At 45.5% G+C, this 5,193-nt stretch overlaps 1 pseudogene; it reads right to left on the reverse strand.

Moving 5' to 3' along the window:
* Positions 1 to 504: 504 nt before the first annotated feature.
* LOC126959241 (protein ILRUN-like) lies at positions 505 to 3,288 on the reverse strand (annotated as a pseudogene).
* Positions 3,289 to 5,193: the final 1,905 nt, after the last annotated feature.

Raw genomic sequence — 5,193 nt, forward strand, 5'->3', positions numbered from 1 at the left:
GAAACCCTGTCTCTACTAAAAATAATAAAATTAACCGAACATGGTGGCATGTGCCTGTAGTCCCAGCTACTTGGGAGGCTGAGGCAGGAGAATTGCTTGAACCTGGGAGGCAGAGGTTGCAGGAAGCTAAGATCGCGTCACTACACTCCAGCCTGGCCACGGACTAAGAATCTGTCTAAAAAATAAAAAAGTCTGTTCTGTTTCTTCCTCTTTTGTGATGGGGGCTCAGAACTAGGGGTCCGGGCCATGTGGTCTGCAATCCAGAGGAACCCCTTTCCTACCCTCCCACCCCAGAGCTAGGTCTTCTGTCTTTTGTTAATTTTTCTTGTTTGCTGACACTTGTTTAATTTTGTTTTTGTACAGATGGGGTCTCCTGATGTTGCCCAGGCTGGTTTCGAACTCCTGGACTCAAGAGATCCTCCCGCCTTGGCCTCTTAAACTGCTGGGATTAGAAACATGAACCACCTTGCCTGGCTTGGCCCCTGTTTAAGGCTGCCTGAAGGGCTAAGGCCTGTGGAGCCTTGTTGCGTCACTGCTGGGGGACAGATTTACAGAGATCTGTGAGTCTATTCTGGTCTTGTTCTGTTTGGTCAGGAGCAGGAGCCAGTGTGTTTTCACTGATTGGGTGGAACCCGGAACCCCCAGGGTCTTTTAAGTTGTTTTCATCTGATTCTTGGTTCTTTTGGGAAGAGGCAAGCTGATTGAAGTTTCCTTCTACCTTGGGATGCAGCGGTGCATCGAGCTGAGTTTCAAAAGATGACGGCGGCTGCATTACTCCTAAAAGTCCACCCACCTTTACATGGAGAATCTTCCTGGTAACAGCTCCATAGCAGAGTCCTGTAGCAGTGCACATCCACCACTGTCCCTGATACATTCCTGCTCTGCTGGAGCTGCACATCTGGACGCTGACATCTGCAATTTTGAGGGGCTTCTAGTGCTCTCACTATCACCACATTCACAAGTCCAAATTGGTCTCCCCCGACATACTTAAGACAAACCCCTGGAAGCCAGGCCTCTGTCCCAGAATTCTGGATCTACCATGATTTTACAAACTAAGTATCAGGAGGTATTGACTCTGCTTCTCCTTTGGTGACATCTTCAACAAAGGACATAGAGGGCACACTGATGTTTGGGCTATCAGAGTCACAATAGGCACCAATTGCTACTTGTAGGTTCCAGCTGGTCGTGTCCAGGAAGAAGGTGCCCTCAGCAGAGTTGAGCTGGAAGCCAAGCAGCCTCTGGAACTCAGAGATGAGCACGTCCTTGTTGGTGGTGCCCAAGCAGCCAAACTTCTGCACCAGCCCTGGGTCCAGGCCCACTCAGCCGCTCACTCGCGCTCGTATTCTCTGCTTCCCCAGCACCACCACGCAGCCTCTGGCTTCTTATTGTGGCTTTTAGTACATATGTGGCTTAGTACACATTTCCATCACCACTGTCAATATTGAGTACTTTTCACTTGCTTATTGACCATTTAGAGATTCTCATTTTGCAATACAGTTGATGCTCTGAACCCACAGATCCAACCAAATGCAGATTGGAAATATTCAGAAAAAATAAAAAATAAAAATAAAAATGACAATACAACAATAAAAAATAATACAAATTAAAACAATACAGTATAACAACTATTTACATAGCATTTACATTGTACTAGGTATTATAAGTAATCTAGAGATAATTTCATGTATGTGGGAGGATGTGTGTAGGTTATATGCAAATACTACATCATTTTATATAAGGGACTTGAGCGTCTGTGGATTTTGATACCCAACGGGTCCTGGAACCAATCCCTGGCAGATATCAAGGAATGATTGTACTTATTCAAGTCTTTTTTTTTTCTTTTGATATGAGGTTGTCTTTATGTTTTCTTATTAACATTTAAATTTCTTTATTTTTTGGCTGGGCACAGTGGCTCACACCTGTAATCCCAGCATTTTGGGAGGCCGAGGCGGGTGGATCATCTGAGGTCAGGAGTTCGAGATCAGCCTGACCAATATGGTGAAACCCTGTCTCTACTAAAAATATGAAAATTAGCCAGGCATGGTGGCAGTCGCCTGTAATCCCAGCTACTCTGGAGGCTGAGGCAGGAGGATTGCTTGAACCTGGGAGGCAGAGGTTGCAGTGAGCCAAGACTCCACCACTGCACTCCAGCCCGGGTGACAGAGTGAGACTCCATCTCAAATAAATAAATAAATAAATAAAGTTCTTTATTTTTATTTTTTATTATTGTTTTTTGAGATAGGGTCTCACTCTGCCAGCCAGTCTGGAGTGCGGTGGTGCAATCATGGCTCACAGCAGCCTTGACCTCTTGGGTTCAAGCAATCCTCCCACCTCAGCCTCCCAAGTAGTACATGTACACCACTACACCTGGCTAATTTTTGTATTTTTTGTAAAGACGGGGTCTTGCCATGTGGCCTAGGCTTGAAGTTCTTTATGTTTTCTGAATATGCGTTCTGTTTTGATTATAGGTGTTGCAAATATTTTCTCCTATTCTGTGGTTTGCTTTCGTATTCATTTTAAAACAGCCTTATTAAGATATCATTCACATGCCATGCAATTCACTCATGTAAGTATACAACTCAGTGGCTTTCAGTATATTCACTGTTACATAACCATTACCATGATCAATTTTAGAATGTTTTCATCACCTCCAAAACAAACCCCACACTCCTTAATCATCACCCACCCCCGATCCACCCATTACTTCCAGGCCTAGGCAAACACGAGTCTACTTTCTGGCTCTATAGATTTGCCTATTTTATTTCATTTTATTTTATTTCATAGACAAGGTCTCCCTCTGTCACCAGACTGGAGTGCAGTGGCATGATCATGGCTCACGGCAGTCTCCTGGGCTCAAGTGATCCTCTCACCCCAGCCTCCCAAGAAGCTGGGACTACGGGTGTGCACCACCATACTCAGTTAATTTTTTTTTTTTTAATTTTTGCAGAGATGGGGTCTCTCAATGTTGCTCAGGCTGGCCTCAAACTCCTGGCCTCAAGTGATTCTCCTGCCTTGGCATCCCAAAGTGCTAGGATTATAAGCATGAGCCACGGCTCCAGCCTCTTTCCAGCTCCTCATTAGGACACACACTGTTACTGTAAACCTTATGAGCCTTGGAAAGACAGTTTTTTTGGGAAGTGGGGAGGGAAGGTGTATCCATAGCAATCATGGGGATTGTTATGTCATGGGGAGTATGTGCTCTTCATTTCACTAAGTACTATCAGCCTTCTCTCCAGACGGCTGCACCACTTTGCACTTACACCAGCAGGACCTGAGGCTCTCCACCATATTTGCCAGAACTTGATAGCATATGACTTCTGATTTTAGTGAAGTGGTATCTGTTGTTTTGATTTGCATTGTTCTCATTACTGGTGAGATGAAACCTCCCTTCAAATCCTCACTAGCCAGATATGTTTCCCCTTCAGTGAGTTGTCTATGAAATCCTTTGCCCATTTAAAAATTGGGTTTTCTGGCCAGGAGCAGTGGCTCACACCTGTAATCCTCGCACTTTGGGAGGCTGAGACAGGTGGATCATCTGAAGTCAGGAGTTCGAAACCAGCCTGGCCAACATGATGAAACCCTGTCTCAACTAAAAATACAAAAAATTAGCCGGGCGTGGTGGCGGGCACTTGTAATCCCAGCTACTAGGGAGGTTGAGGCAGGAGAATTGCTAAACCCAGGAGGCAGACGTTGCAGTGAGCTGAGACTGCACCACTGCACTTTAGCCTGGGCAACAGAGTGAGACTCTGTCTCAAAAAAAAAAAAAAAAAAAAAAAATTGGGTTTCCTTTTCTTCTCTTGCTGATTTGCAGGAGTTCTTGAATGTTCCAGCTATGACTCTCTTCTTGGCTTTGCACAAGTTTCTCCCAGGCTGTCACTAGTCTGCTTGCCCTGTCTATGGGGCACTCTATTGAACTAGAGTGTTTTCAATGCTTAAATCTATTGATTTTTTAAAAAATGCCCTTCTGCATTTAAAAAAAATCTTGTTTAAGAGATCCTCCCTACCCCCAAGGTTGTAATAGTGAGCAACTACGTTTTCTCCTAGTAATTTTGACCCCAGAACCTTTCTTCATATTCTCTGGACCCCAGGGTCTGTCATTAGCAAACTCCCCTGCATCTCCAGCCCTTGCTTTGGTTACTCCCTTCACCTTCACCTTCTTGCTCTAAAAGAACCCCAAGTCTCCCTGTGGGTGCGGCTCCTGTGGCAGTCCTCTCAAATGGCTGCGGCCTTTTCTGTCATGCCCTTGAACCCAGGGCTACTGACTGCACTCTACAGTACCTTGAGGTCAATTAGGAAAAGGTGTCTCTTCTGGTTGGCTGACTCCCAAGCACAACGGCATGGACTGTATTTCTGGCCCTCTCTCTGGGGCCCCCTGTGAAGGGTACATCCCTGACTGTGTACCCACCTGTGCCTCTGGTCTGAGGACTGGGTTAGACACCCTACTTCCCTCCACACAGGGTTCCTTCCACTCCCCCACCACCCACACACACACACACACACACACACACACACACACACCCTGCTCATCTGAAACACATAAGATCAAGGCCGGGCTCGGTGGCTCATGCCTGTAATCCCAGCACTTTGGGAGGCTGAGGTGGGCTGATCACCTGAGGTCAGGAGTTTGAGACCAGCCTGGCCAACATGGTGAAACCGTGTCTCTACTAAAAATGCAAAAATTAGCCGGGCGTGGTGGTGGGCGCCTGTAATCCCAGCTACTCGGGAGGCTGAGGCAGGAGAATCCCTTGAACCCAGGAGGCTTAGGTTGCAGTGAGCTGAGATTGTGCCACTGCACTCCAACCTGGGCAACAGAGTGAAATTCTGTCTCAAAAAAAAAAAAAAAAAAAAAAAAAAAAAAGGATCAGGCTAACTACTCATTTCCTCTTCTTATTACCATCTATCATCCTCAAAGTACCCTTACTCATTGAAATATTTAGCACCTCCTGTTTCTATTTCCCTCTTTCTCCCTCCCACTTCTCCAGTGTTAATCTTGGTGATTTCACTTCCCATGTAGATAAAACATTCAACATGCTGGCTTCTTAGTTCTTTGCCTTTTTTACTTCCAAGGATTTCTCCCTCCGCTTCCACTTTAACCATTTTCTCCTGTGGTTTTTACCCCAGTCCTTGTCATCTTTTCCTTAAAAGACTTTTTTAGGCTCTGCACTCTCTGTAAAACTCATATTGTATTATAAA

This window comes from Macaca thibetana, chromosome 7 (assembly GCF_024542745.1).
Source record: "Macaca thibetana thibetana isolate TM-01 chromosome 7, ASM2454274v1, whole genome shotgun sequence".
NCBI classification, from domain to species: domain Eukaryota; kingdom Metazoa; phylum Chordata; class Mammalia; order Primates; family Cercopithecidae; genus Macaca; species Macaca thibetana.